Below are 15,697 nucleotides of genomic sequence, written 5' to 3'. Positions count from 1 at the left end.
GCTTATTTATTTATTTATTTTTTAATTTGAACTTCTTTAACATTCTCTTGTGGTTCACAACTGCTATCGGTGAAGATGCAGCCCTGCCTATGTCTTTGTGAGAAGCCTTGTAGTGCGTTCTGCCTTCTCTCCAAACCTCTTCAAGCATTAGTGGCTGTTTCAGAAAACAATTCCTGACTCACCAAGACCTCTGCTTTAATTTTCAGTCCTGACCTGACAGGCATTCAGATTTATTGCCTATAACTGCACTAGAATCAGCTTGCTATTGCGTATGTTTGATGAACCATGGAATTGGTTCAAGTCTTGTTTCCAGTTACTTGGTTTCTAAATGTACTCTTTTGGGACCTAAACAGTGTTGTCAATATTCTTTGTTCTAGTTGATCAGCAGTTTGCAGCTTAATACGTTGAGGGGCTTCTGTATTTCAGCAGCTGCCAAAGTTAAACCTTGACTGTGGAAGAAATAAAGAAGTGGGCCCCGTAGCCCACAGTGTCAGTCTGTGGAGTGTGTTTTTATTTTCATTTCTGTGTTAGGTATAGATTAAGTACAACAATATTTTTTATAGCTTGTTTTCTTATGTGGGCTGTGTGGCAGCTTTTTAATTGAACAGACAACCCAAAATTAATAAGTTCACCATTATATCCAGAAAGTTATATCTGCTGCTTAAAGTAACAGACTTTTTTTTTTCTGTATATGAGTTCTTTTCTTTTTATTTCTGAAGATTTGCAATTAACACATAATGTGTCTCTACTTTTTAATATTTTTTAGATGTACAGTAGAATGCTCAGTTGTGTTGAGTAGTTCAGATACTTCATTACGTTTGTACTGTGTCCTGGAACCAAGCTTTCATCTGCTGCTTGGTATAAAATTGAACTGTATACAAACATGGTCCTGAAACAGTGCTCCTAACATGAGGTCTAATAAGGAAAAATAAAGTCCATTGCTCTTGAGCAAAATTGGGTTTTCTGCCGCAAAATTCGTGGGGAATTTCAGGAGGATTAGAGAGTAAATAAGGATGTGAGTTGTCAGGATTTGGTTAATTTGTCTGACTGCTAATTTAATGCCACTCTAGTAGAGATTTGGAGTGTCTGCTGCATGATCGAGGATTGGGATGTTTCAGAAAATACTGCAGCTTAGACTCCCAGAACAATTGATCAAGAAATAAAGTAATCTTTTCCACAGGATGAATAATGGTGTTTTATAGGCTTCTTCAAAGAAAATCATCATTGCTTCACCCAAACTTGAATTCTCAAGGTGATTATTGAAAAAATAATTTTTGGACTTATTTCTAGAGAACTTGTTTTTAAAACAATTTGTATTTGTTCCCCCAACGAAGATAGCACCAATGGCTGGATTGCACTACAGTGAAATTTGAACTAGATTTGCAAGATGTATAGACATATATATGTAATGGTGAATGCAAGTGGCATAATCTGTGTGTCTCAAAATGGAGCTGCCTCTCATTTCAGTATTTAATTGGTGAAATAATGTCAAGCTTATATCTTTCAGCAGTACTTGTGTTGAACATAATTACATGTTGAAGAATTTGTGTTCTGTTACTGCTCCCAGTGATCACTGAAGGAGGAGGCATGTATTTAATCCTGCAATGCTGTGGTTGATCAGAGCAGGAACTGCTTGAATGTTGACATGCTGGTATGTAAAACTGAGGATTGAAAAATCTCTAGTCTTGTTGAGAACTTGTTGTAGTGAGTACTGGATCAAAACCTCTTCTAGATCAAGGGACCAGTAGCTTAGCCATGCAGAAATATCTCACAAGCCTCCAGTTCTGCACATCTGTGCTCTCTGCCAGTGAGTAGCTGGGATTCCCCAAATCAAAGGGGAGATTTCCTGGACATAATTAATACTTCAAGGTAATCAACATTTCAGTTTCCCGCATTCTCATCCATAATTTCATTTGTAAGTTTCCCCCCCCCCCCTTTTCCTATCTGAAAGCAAGACTAATCCTTTCAGATTGCCTTCAGATTCTTCTCGGCAGGAGCAAACACTGCAGGTCTTGACCTCTGTTTGTTTTGACTCCTGGATTTTTCTCCCCTAGCTATATATTTGAACAGAGCTCTTAGGTAAACTGTGCTGTCCTCTTTTCCCTCTCTACCAACTGCTCGCCCTGGCAGTCTCCCAGCATCCACTTCCTCTAGTCCTGCTCTCATGTAGCACAGTATCTCCAGCGGAAATCCTGTGACCAGCCCGGTTTCCTTTAGCTACAGATTTATCTGCCTTTGTTTTTTTTCCCCAGCTCTGCCATCTTTGTCACTGAACAGGTTTACACTCGAACATTATCACATTCCATACTTGCTGTCTCAGTTGGCTCTTCTCTGCTTTTGGATCCCTGCTGAAGTTTTTGGCTTCTCCTTCCCATCCTTCCCTACATATAAGCTCACTGATTTCTTAAAAATAATGAAATAATAGCATAATAACGTATAGTCTGACCTTCTCCCTCCTTTGGTTTGTCTTTCCTTCTCCCCTTCCCTTGTTCAGTTTTATTCTGTCACAGATTCAGGAAGGCTTTTTAGGTCTCCATCTGCTTGTTCCAGTCTTCATGTCTTTTCTCTTGTATCCATAGAATCATAGAATTACAGAATAGTTAGGGTTGGAAAGGACCTTAATTGTGGAAGTCTTTGCCTTACTATTCTTAATCTCCATTCCACCTGATTTTTAACTAAAATTTGTCAGTCCTTCTTGTCTTTAAAGAAGACAAAGATACCTTGATTCCCTTTTCCTTGAGCCACATTACTCATTGCCACCAGCATTTTATCTTTCACTGTGTGCATGGGGGGTACATGTCCTTCAAAAGTGTTAGAGACCTTCTCCAAACCAGGTTTCACTATTATGTTGAAGTGGAAGTCTTGACCGGCTCTTGATTCTATTCAACCTGTCCCACCGTCAGTGACATTACTTGGCTACATACTTACCTCATTCATCTCCTGTCTCATCAGATACTCTTTCAGTGTTTCCTACAGTGGCTTTTTCCTCATCATTTTGCTACCTCTTTCTCCTTTTCACCAGCTTTCTGCCCTTTTCCCTCTCAGTAGATTCACTCCAGTTCCAAACAGCCCCTGTCTTTATAACCCTGCCTATTTATGTCCTTATTCCCTTCTTCCCTCATCCCCCCAGTCAACATCTTAGCTTTTCTCTTGCAGTTTTCCAAGCTCATTTTGACGGAAATGGAGACTTGAAAGTATGCTCTGTTTCTCTCTGCCATCTCCTTTGACTGCATGGAGCAATAGATTTTTTGCTTTTAAACTCAGGCTTTTAAACTGGGTATTGTCTTTGCCCTGTTCTTCTTACAACCAGATACTCTTCGAGATCTGCAGGTATTTTCCTGTTACCCTATATAGTCTCATTCTTGACTTTCTATACAGCTAAAACTATTTCTCTGCTTAACCAATGTCTTAATGATGGAATTGTACTCTGGCCTTGAAAAATGTGGGGTTGCTATACCAATATTCATCCAGAATACTTCTGTAAGGATCCTTCCTCTGACTTCCTGTTCACTGTCTTTTCTACATGCTGCTGGCTGCCAATTCTGTGTTTCTTTCCATTCCTTTCAGAGATCAAAACATAATGCTGGTTTTGCCCTTCTTGCATGGATTTTCAAGGAAGCACAAGTCCTTTCAATGTGTGGTGAAGAGCTCTTTAAATACCCTCAGACTTACTTTTTTGCAATTCTTCAGATTATCCCTAAACCCTGGAATTTGTTTGTTTGTTTGTTTGTTTGTTTGTTTATACAAGGAAATGTACTGCTAGTTCAGTTTGTCTGCTGCCTCGGTGGTGGTCAGTATTGTCTTTCATACTTTTTCTTTGAGGCCTCCTGATTCTTTGTATCCGTCTGTTAATAGTTCTAGCTGTTAAAGTAGCTGAAAAAACTAATGCTAATGGCATTTGTCTTATATTGTAATTATTTTTGCCTTATCTTGGGAAGACCAATTTGGACTTTTTCAGAAAAAGTCATTCTTGGAGTCATATGTTCTGTTCAGAGCAATATAGTCTTGTCTATATTTGCAATAGCAAAAGATTAATTCTGGTGTTAAGGTCACATTATGGACAATGACTTGACTTGCAGTGCTTATATAAACTCTTCTCCCCAGAACATCCAGTCTAAGTAGGCTCTGTTCCACATCAGCTTCTGCGCTACTGCTGCTCTTTTCCTTGGGGACGAGCCCTATACAGATACCTCAGATTTCCTTACCATCAGAGACAGTCTTTAAAGTACTGTGGAGAGGGACAAGGCTTAAAAGATAAAGAGGCGTAGGATACATGGTGTCTCAAAAAGCAGAGTAAATAACAAAGTGCTCCTCATTGCTCCATTCAGAGTGACTGACTAATGCACAATAGAAAAATATAAAAAGATGTCCCTTTTGTTCTCTTCCCTTCATACATATAATTTGGCAAAGGTTTTGTGGTTTTTTGGGGGTTTTTTTTGGTTTTTTTTAAGCATACCTGGTTTAATTTTTATTTAAGTGTAATTTTACTCTCCTTCTACTCAAGCTGAAAAAAGATGGAATTATATTTGAGAAATTTGACAGAACATCAATTCCAGCATTTGTTATTCGATGCACGATGACTTGTGCACACATGGGTAGTAACTTAGCACATCTACAAGTTACTGGGCTAGCTAGGTTAGACTTAGTTGCCAGAGGTGTTATAGTGACCTCAAGGCTCTTCTGTAGCTATGTATAGGCAAGATAACTATTTTAGTTACTTATTTTCACACCTGAGCTATTCCCTGTGCCCAAAGTCTTTCCCTAAATATTAAAATATGTTGGATGTGGCTTAGAAAGATGTATAAACAACTGAGAAAAACTGAGTAAGTGAAAAATTATGGTTGTTTGGGCAGGGTCTGGCATTAATAGCAAGATCAAAACTCTCAGACAGAATTATAGATACCAAATTGGTCTTTATATAAACCAGAAGCATACATACCGTTCTCAATTTATGAAGAAAAATATGTGGTTTTCCAGATATAGATAGCTCTGTTACTTGCAAATATTCAGGCCTTGTAATTGATAAAGTCACATGTACTAGATGGGGGGAAAAAAAGAAAATAAAAAAAGCTGGTAATCTTGAGAGGGGGATTTTTAGGGTTTAATATTGCAGCTCTTTAGCTGTAGAATGAAGAAGACCCTATGACCAAAGGTGGCACATGGAGAATGTATATACCAGTAAGTTGGTTTAAAATGAATCAGAGGAGTCAAAGACATACTCCGTTATATTAGTATGTTTTTTTAAAAAATACTAAATTCCTGACTAGCAAATCTTCAGAAGCAGAGGTGTGATCAATGGTGTCTTTAATAATTCAAACAATAATTTGTAAAATGGGGTACAAAACAGCGGAAGTATAAAGTACAGGAGTAAAATTAGACAGCTGTGGAGAAAGAGTAGATAGAATGATACAAACTCAAGTGGAGATGATTTTATTATTATAGAATCATAGAATAGCTAGGGTTGGAAAGGACCTTAAGATCATCTAGTTCCAACACCCCTGCCATGGGCAGGGACACCCCACACTAAACCATGTCACCCAAGGCCTCATCCAACCTGGCCGTGAACACCACCAAGGATGGAGCATTCACAACCTCCCTGGGCAACTCATTCCAATGCCTCACCACCCTCTCAGTAAAGAATTTCTTCCTTATATCCAATCTAAACTTCCCCTGTTTAAGTTTGAACCTGTTACCCCTTGTCCTGTCACTACAGTCCCTGATGAAGAGTTCATCCCCAGCATCCTTGTAGGCCCCCTTCAGATACTGGAAGGCTGTTCTGAGGTCTCTACGCAGCCTTCTCTTCTCCAGGCTGAACAGCCCCAACTTTCTCAGCCTGTCTTCATACAGGAGGTGCTCCAGTCCCCTGATCATCCTCGTGGCCCTCCTCTGGACTTGTTCCAACAGTTCCATGTCCTTTTTATGTTGAGGACACCAGAACTGCACACAATACTCCAAGTGAGGTCTCGCGAGAGGAGAGTAGAGGGGCAGGATCACCTCCTTTGACCTGCTGGTCACGCTCCTTTTGATGCAGGCCAGGATACGGTTGGCTTTCTGGGCTGCGAGCGCACACTGAACCTGGCTCATGTTCATTTTCTCATCACCCAACACCCCCAAGTCGTTCTCCACAGGGCTGCTCTGAATCTCTTCTTTGCCCAACCTGTAACTGTGCCTGAGATTGCTCCACTTATGATCCACTTATGATTATGATCGTTATGATTTTATGTTAAGTATTGTCATACTTGAGTTTGAGCAATTTTAGCTGTTACTCAGTGTGTTTTTTGTGTTAGGAACTTGCTTACCTTTTCACTGCTGTGTGCTATGTGGTTCGAATATAGTGTCAAAATTGGTTTGAAAGTTTAGATTAATCTCTGTGATTTTATTTTGCCTTTCCTTTCACTTTTCCATTCTTAAAATATCCTAAGTATTTTCATACTTCTCAGAGAAAATCTGCTTAGAGTCATTAACAATGCTATTGTAAAATAAAATTAAATGTTTTAAATAGAAACAATTGAATGTAGTGGTACTTTTTTCTGAAATTCCTTGCATTTGAATTCAGCAGTCTACTTTAGCTCATTCTTTGCAGCTGCAACTGCCCTTATTGTAATTCAGTTCAGTCCGTCTTACTCTACAGGAATGAACTGTCATTCTCTGAGTTTTTGCCTGCCACTTTTATACCAATTCCATGAAAAGGAAGTGAGGTAACCCCTTATCTTCCAAGAATGCAAACAAACCCCCAATCAACCTCTGTCATCTCCCTGCAAACACCACTTCTGCGTCTGAAACTTTGCTGTGCCACAAAACCTTAATGTCATTTGGATTTGTCCTTATTTTCCACCAAAGATGTTGATAGGAAGGCTAATCTTTCTTAGTTAGAAAGGAGAAGCTGGAAAAGAGTACTTTTTTTTTTTCTTTTTTTAATTTATGTTTGAAACTCCTCCTCAAGCAAGTCCAAAGAGCAAAGAAAAATAAAAACCAAAACTGTAAACATGACGAAGCAAGAGCACATGCTTTCTCTGTCATCTGTAGGAGAAAGGGAGTCCTCAAATTGGATCTGGAGTGATCTAAGGAAGAAGTTCAGAAAGCATTATTCCCTTAGTGTGTAAATGTTTGGTTTTTTAAAACAATGATGGAGTTATTTTAATACCCTGGATATTCATCCTAATGTAAAGCACAGGAAAAAAAAGAATAAACAAAGGGGAAAATATTTTCCACTCAGGAACATTAAACAAATCAGTGTGACTGCATGTCATACATTAGACGTGTTGTCAGCATATGGAGTAAAGGAACACGGAAGTATGATTGCATTTCTAAAATTTATTTAATCAAAGAACGGAGAAACAAATCCAGACAGTAAAAACAGCAGTGAAAGATAAATGTGCAAATGATGAGTAATAATAGGCGTGGGATTTCATTGCAAATTAAGAAAGACTTAAGGCAGGCTGAAATTCATTTGCCCCTGGAGGCAGAGATTGCCAGAGTATACAGGTTTTGGGCCATATTTTCAGGTGTGGTGTGCATTTGTTTGTACAAGTGAAAAGTGAGGAGTGGCAGTCAGTTGTACAGCTCAAACCATGCTTATTTTATTCAAGTTTTACTTATTTCTTTACACAGGTGTTGTTAGCTGGTCGATTTAAAGCCTCTAGTCTTCATATTTTTATTACACAGCGAAAGAAACTAGATATACTGCATAATCAGACACACACTGATTTACAAACATAGAGAGCTGAAGAGTCTGTGCAATCTTGTCTAAATTTTTATAATATTGCAGGACTTCAGTTAGTCTGAATTAGTGTGTGGCTGGCACAAAACTTTTGGTGTGCTTTTTAGCACATTAAAAAACTTCCTCAGAACAGTTAGTTGGAGAGCCAACATTATTCTCTATTTAATATTAAATAGGAAACTGAAGTTTATTTCAGACAGAATGACTGATCCATCTATTTAATAATTGAAGTATAATTAAATTCAACATTCTAGGGGAAGACACAAACCCAAAAGGCAACACAGAAGGAAACTAAGCTTTAGAAGAAGTGATTTCAATACAATGAGAGACCCTGAGGTTAAAAGTTAGAAAATAATAAAAAAAAAAAACCTCACAAGCAAAGCAAAACAACCAAACAAAAAAAACCCAAAACCCACAAAAAAAAACCAAACCCAAACCCCAAAAAACCCCACAAACCCAACAAACCAAACCAGAAAAACAAAAACTGAGAGAGATGCTCTGGATGCTACGTAAGAGAACACCAGGAGTTTCTAAGAAGTCATTGAACAGAAAGGAAAGGTAAGATGGGATACTTAACCAGTAAAGTGTAAAATCCTCTTCAAACAAATGGAAACTAACAAACATGGAAATTAAAAAGAAATTTACGGCAGTAAATAATAGGGAATGTGAATTTCAGCAAGCAGTGTTCAGGGGAAATTTAGAAGGGTGAAAATGGATTTTCAAGATTATGTGGTAAAAGTAAGAAACAACCAATTTTTAAAGTTTATTGAAAACAGCCTGAAAAATAATTAGGAGGGTTAGGAAAGCTAAACTGAGAAATATTCCATTATTTAAAAATTAGGACTAACCCATAAAACACTTAACTGTCATAACAAACAATAACAATAGAGAATAGGCTATGGGCCACTGCAGGTAGTTCAGTGGGGACTTACGTGTAGTGTGCTCAAGGATAATTGTGATATCCAGAACACTGATTAAGTTAAAATTAAAAGCACAAGGAAAGGTTAAAGGAGTCAGTCTGACTTCTCAGTTTTTTCAGACTGTGAAGCGTTGCTCATCTCTTTCAAGTCAAAAGCTGGATTCCGAGAAAGTGGGTGTGTGTTAGTTCAGAGCAGTGGCCAGCAGCACCTCCTCACATCCAGCCTCCTCCAGTTGAGTGAAAAGGGGAGAACAAAAAGCATAAGCCAAACTGTTGTTCTTAATTGCTCCTGGTCTCTGCAAGGCAACCAACAGAAGCCCTTAAGGATAATGTTTTATTATAACTGGTGGAGAGTTACAAGTGTTGCAAGCTCACCAGAGGCAATGCAAGCAACCCAGTTCTCCTTAGAGCAAAAGAAGGAAAGGAGAGGAAATTGGGCTCCAGAGCATGTTTGTTTTCTCAAAGTGGCTGAGAATGTTAAACGCTTAACTTTTAAAAACGGCCATGGTCTCACCTTAACAGCTGCCAACCAGTTCTAAGCCCACAGCCTTCCTTGGTGAGCGAGTTACAGTATCACAGTATCACAGTATGTTAGAGATTGGAAGGGACCTGAAAAGGTCATCTAGTCCAATCCCCCTGCCGGAGCAGGAACACCTAAATAAGGTTACCCAGGAATGTGTCCAGGCGGGTTTTGAATGTCTCCAGAGAAGGAGACTCCACAACCTCCCTGGGCAGCCTGTTCCAGTGTTCTGTCACCCTCAATGAGAAGAAGTTTCTTCTCAAGTTTAAGTGGAACCTCTTGTGTTCCAGTTTATACCCATTACCCCTTGTCCTATCATTGTTTGCCACTGAGAAGAGGCTGGCTCCATCCTCGTGACACTCCCCCTTTATATATTTATATACACTAATAAGGTCCCCCCGCAGTCTCCTCTTCTCCAAACTATAGAGACCCAGCTCCCTCAGCCTTTCCTCATAAGGGAGATGCTCCACTCCCTTAATCATCTTAGTTGCCCTGCGCTGGACTCTCTCCAGCAGGTCCCTGTCCTTCTTGAACTGAGGGGCCCAGAACTGGACACAATATTCCAGATGCGGTCTCACCAGGGCAGAGTAGAGGGGAAGGAGGACCTCTCTCGACCTACTGACCACCCCCCTTCTAATACACCCTAGGATGCCATTGGCCTTCTTGGCCACAAGGGCACATCATCCCCCCGTCCACTAGGACCCCCAGGTCCCTCTCCCCTACACTACTCTCTAACAGGTCGTTCCCCAACCTATACTGGAACCTGGGGTTGTTCCTGCCCAGATGCAGGACTCTACACTTCCCCTTGTTATATTTCATCAAGTTATTCCCTGCCCAACTCTCCAGCCTGTCCAGGTCTCGCTGGATGGCAGCACAGCCTTCTGGCGTGTCAGCCACTCCTCCCAGCTTAGTGTCATCAGCAAACTTGCTGACAGTACACTCAATTCCCTCATCTAAATCATTGATGAATATATTAAATAATACTGGTCCCAGTACTGACCCTTGAGGCACCCCACTAGATACAGGCCTCCAACTAGACTCCGCCCCATTGACTACAACTCTCTGGCTTCTGTCCTTCAGCCAGTTCGCAGTCCACCTCACTACCTGATCATCCAGGCCACACTTCCTCAATTTAGCTATGAGGATGAGTTTAATAATCCCAGTTTCTAGAAAATACCATTTAGTGTTGAATACATATCAATTTTAACAATGTAACTTTAACCTCCTGCTGCTGGATGTTGTTATGTTCCAGTAAGACTAGTAAGCCCTTTGTGATTAAAGACTTTCAAGTATGTGAGTGCCTATATCCATAGACTGGATAATTTTAAATATTGCCTGTTGTAAGGTGGATGTTTAGTACCATAAATTCTTGGCTCATAATTTGTGTTGTTCAGCAGTACAGTCACTTTTTATAATCATCCTTGGGAAATTCCAGTAATTCAGAGCTACGTGCAGTATTCTAGTTGTGGGAATGCTGCTGTTTGTTTTACATACTTATCCCTGAAATTTGTAATCTTTCTTAATATATAAGCAAATCTATATTAATATAATTGCTGCATAAATTAATATATATGCAAATAAAAATGTTAGTTTGACAAAACACACTAGCTATGAAAAACACTACCTAATTGTTCACATGATGTATGAATCCATAGCTCAAACTAAACAACTTTACCCACACAAGCGTTTTGTATTTAACTTTCTCATGCTGTTTGCAGTGCTGTTTATCTTGGTGTCAGCTGACAGTATTTGTGAAATTGGGATTTGAGGAAGTTTGCTTCTTAGCTATACAAAAAGTATTCCTCAGTTTGAAATTTTTTACGATAACACAGGAAAATAAGCTTGTTCAAGACTCACATAATAAACAGGGTGGAAAACTGTATGGAAAATTTTATGACCTCAATATGAAAAATGAGCATTATGGCCTCATGTCATTCTGTTTGCCATAATGGGCACCTTAGCTGCAGAAAATGATCCTTCTGGAAGAACAGTGAGAAAAAGGACAAGAGTTGTGAAGGATATAGAAACTAAATAGTTGACATTGAGGAAAGTAGAGGTGATTACCCAGGCAGTTTTGTTTCCCTTCTCAGCTCATGCTTTTTCCAGAACTGTCCTATTCCTGCATTTTGGTTTAGAGAACCAATAGAAGATTACTTCCAATGCAAAAGCAATAATTATATGAAGCAATATTATTTGTGTCATAACTAGATTTAAACGTATTTTTTTTTTTTTAATTGAAATTAAGTGGGTAAAATGAAGATTTATTCTTGTTTACCAGAGTGTCTTCAGCTACTCTATAGTTAATGACAGGGAAGAGAATCAGTCCTTTGGGCTCAAAGGGTATAAATTCGTGGGCATAAAGGTGGGATAAGCGTGAAGTTGATCATAAATTACAATTAGTGTATTTTAATGAGAGCATCTGTGGCTTTATAGAAGTGGAGCAACGTAAGAATCAATGCTTGTCTATTAAAACTGATGATTTTCAAGGCCATTCACACCAGAAGAGGTGCAGAATAAAATTGAAAAGTGGGGAAGGCAGAACTGATGAAAGGAAATTTCTCACCATGTATGTTTAGGCTGTAGAATGCTCTGCCATTTAAAAAGGGCTATGTCAGAAGGGCTTTCACATGTTGGGAATAATCACAACATTGAGAAGAATTGGTGTATGAATATTAGAAAGTTATGTCTAAATCTGGTATTTCAGAGATGGGGCAGACATCTAACATCATTAAACCAAGATGAAGTACGATGCCATGATCAACTTACCCTCACCTGCTTTCAGCTTGCTTTCTCATTTTTGTACCCTTTAGAGACAGGATAGTATCTCATGTTCATTCTGTTTCTCCAGTAGGATTCATAGGCAGCTAAAGGGTAACATCGGGCTGAATACTGCGTTTTGGCTTTTTGTTTGTGCTGAAGGATTCTCTGTGTCTTGGTCCAGCTCTTGAAATGGCACTGCTCAGTGACAAAAATGTTTTTTTAACCACATGGTTTCCTCTCTCCTCTCTGTCTGTTTTCCCTCTTTTTACATAGACTTATTTCTCCTTTTCTATATTCTCGCTGCTTGACCCTCTGTAATGGCCTTCTGTCATTTCTTTATCACCAGTCAGCTGCATCTTTCCTCAGTTGTAGTCCTGTATCTTACTGTTGTTGTAGTCCTCAGATGCATTATCAGGCATTTGATATTTGACAATATTGTATTTTGGCTGAAGTCTTTTCAACCATGTATCTAAAACAGTGCTGTAAGTACTTTGCTGCTTGATGATTTTTCCAGGTCTAGAGAGGGTTTTTGAAAAGGTCGTGGAATATGGCACTTGAAAAAACAGGTACGCTAGGGGGCCAATGGAGTAATAGTTTGGAAGTTTGTACTTGCATTATTAAACTTAAACTTTTCCAAAAAGCTAAATCTACTCAACAGTCACTCTGTTCACATTATCTAAAAGTGGTTGTACATTAGCTTTGTGTACTGTGGAAGCAGGATTTGCTTTAAGATGTGGTAAAATTCCAGTAGTTTTGTAACAGTTAAGTTTGTTGGGTTATGATTGTTATAGTTTATTTCTGTAGAAAGGTACTGTTTTCAAACTCTCACTATTGTAGGTTTGAATTACCAGAGATTTTTTTTTATAGTGAGCTCTCAGTTACAAAGGTAATATTCTATTTAATTTAAAAAACAGGTACAAAGTAAATTAATACCTTAAAAAGTACATATATCTTAATTTCAAATAATAGATATGGATTTCAACACCATATTCAAACACTATACTTAGTAAAATAATATTTCTGTTATGGGCATCTAAATTCATAAACATGTAAGGGCTTATTTGATAGTAAAACAAACTTTCTGTTTCTGATGATTTCCAGTACAGTTTTACTGAAGCAAATTTTAAAGGAAAATGTTGTTTAATTACATGCTAGCATTCCCCACCATTGCTGTCAACTTTGATTAATTTTACTATGGAAATGAGTTTTAAAAAGTGGAGAAATATTTCATTCTAAAAAAAATTGTAATGAAGAAGAAGCCTTTTTAATTTCAAGATACACATCATCGTCTATTTTGATTTTCTTCCGTGTGCTATTAGTTTCTTTTTCATTAAAATATTTCATGCTCATACCATATCAAATCCTGTTAAAATTTCAAAATACTAAAAATTTAGTTTTGACCTTTTCTGATAAATGCAACCTACCTTTCATACGATGTTTCATAGTGCACGCAAGTGACATCTGTCTATGAATTATGTAAAGGAATATGGAAATCAAATACAAAGCTTTTGCAGTGGAGGAATAGAAGTTACTCTGTTGTTAATCTCTATTTTGACAGATTTACACTAGATAAGCAGAAATGAATAGTTCTGTTCACTTTCTTGGTAAGCCTTTTCAAAGCAAGTTTCTCAAGAATTGTAACTGAGAAAATGCTTTCTCTTGAAAACACTGAAAAGCATTGTGATCCCTGGCTGGCATATGATGTTTATAGTCAATAAGGGTGCAGAGTGTGGAGCAGAGTATTTTTCTGAATTCGCTGTTGATGGCAGCAACATGTGCTCTCATGAGTTGTCTTTTCCTTTCCCCTTCTAGAGAAGAAAAAGTCTGTACTTAGTAAAACTTCAACATAGTGTGAACGCAGACTTAGCTTGACATCCGACACCAATGATGTCTGTAACTGGCATGTGGGAAGCACATTTCCCTTCTTAAAAAAAAAAAAAAAAAAAAAAAAAAAAAGAAAAGATTTCTGATATGGCTGTTAAAAATATTCTTCCTTTCAACTTTCTTGTATATACCCTTATGATAAGATGAAGTGCTTATAGGATAATTCATATTCAATACAGAACCAGCTTTGGTTTGGGGTTATGTTTTCCAGAAAGGATTCTAAACAGTTATTCAAAGTAGTACATTTGTTATGGGAAATAATTACACAGTGAGCTATATTTCAAATATGAAATTTTAGAGAGCTTCTAAGAAATTAAGAGTAATTTTGATGTTTGTAGGCTTGGAGAGTAATCGATGAGATTTTGAATGGTGAAAGAGACAGCTAATTTTCTAGAACCTCTGCATTTAGTGCTTGATATTGATGGTAGCTTAGCCTATCAAGTTATTAAAGGTTGGAGGGCTTGAGTTCAAGCCTATCTGTGTACACACGAGATGCTCTTCTGTGGAGATCCCAAATGAAGAGAAGGTGTAGAAATGTTACGATACCAGAGCAGGACCATCTCATTTTAGCATAAGATTCCTTTTTAATGCCCACAGTAGAAAAATTAATTTTCTAGTTTCACTGTGGTACAATTTTTCATTTAACCCCTTCACTGATTTGCTTGGGCCAACAGATGATGTATCTCAAAACTTACCTTTTATAAAGATAAAAATACGATGTTTTCCGGTCAAAGTAATTCCTTGACATATTTCTCCCTATGCTGCATTTCATTAGATTTTTCTTCACTGTTCAAAGAAGTGTGTGATCATTTTGTTCTTGTATGAATATGTTCATATTTTAAGATATTTCTGCATTTTAAAATATTCTTTTGTATTTGATACTTGCAGCTTGCTTTGAATGGAAAAGATATAGTGAGATTTCTAGTCAGGGGAAGGACTTCTTTTGTTTTTCTTTAAGGTGACATTCGTGCACAGACCCATTTGTACAATTACAGTGTAAGAGGTGCAGTGCGTGAGTAAAGGAGAGAAGTAAAACATGCCTGGTTATGGTCATTTGGGTCATTTAGGGAAAATTTTACTTTAGCGCAAGGTCAGTTACCTTAGTTCACCAGGATTCTATGGCAGGCATTTTTAGTGTTTCTGGTTACTTACCAGAATACTTACATCATACCGTATTTTAGAAAAATGAAAGTAGACATTATTTTGTGTTTTTTGTCATATCTTTGAGAAATAAGAATTTATTTACTTGGACTTTATTTTCTGTTAATATATAAAATACTCATATTTAATGTAAAAACAATTTGTTACTGGGATTCCCAGCATTAACTGTAATCTTTTTTTTAGAAAATACCATAACGTGTTTTATTAAAATTCAAGGACACTCTCTGGATTTTGGAACCACACTGTGCTTAAGCAACTCCCCTTTCTCTGAAATGGAATTTTCCACTTCTCTATGTACAATTGTTACATGCCTAGAAAACCTTTTGTTCTAAAATACCTCCCACTGACCTGCACCACAAACCATTACCCTAAAATGACCAGATGCCATCTCTTAGCACCATGGATGAAATCTGACGTCAAGATAAATGCTGGTCTATTGTTGAACATGATTGCCTTTTCCTTTTATTTTTTTTTTTTTCTCAGTTTTGTCCAAGTACAATTTGTTCTCTTGGGTCCTCAGAACCAACCTTTCTAGGACCAAAAATAGCTTTTCTACATACAAGTCTGATATAGTTGCATTGGGTCATGACAATAAGCAAGTAGTTTCAGTGTGGTTAAGTTTCAACTGTGTTTGATCGTTCGGTGCAGTTTATATTCCATTGCATGCTGCTTCAGGAGGCATCAGCCAGCTTTGGCACGTTTGTCCCTGGTGGGCTGCTTGCCAGTGCAGGAG

At 38.0% G+C, this 15,697-nt stretch overlaps 1 protein-coding gene across 4 annotated transcripts in view; it reads left to right on the top strand.

Annotated features, from left to right (window-relative positions):
- Positions 1-15,697, top strand: part of SSBP2 (single stranded DNA binding protein 2) — a 186,301-nt gene that overhangs the window by 60,978 nt on the left and 109,626 nt on the right. The gene's annotated exons all lie outside the window — the stretch shown is intronic.

Source organism: Psittacula echo (assembly GCF_963264785.1).
Source record: "Psittacula echo genome assembly, chromosome: Z".
NCBI lineage: Eukaryota > Metazoa > Chordata > Aves > Psittaciformes > Psittacidae > Psittacula > Psittacula echo.
The sequence above is the reverse complement of the archived record's forward strand: the minus strand, read 5'-3'. Positions and strand labels throughout refer to the sequence as shown.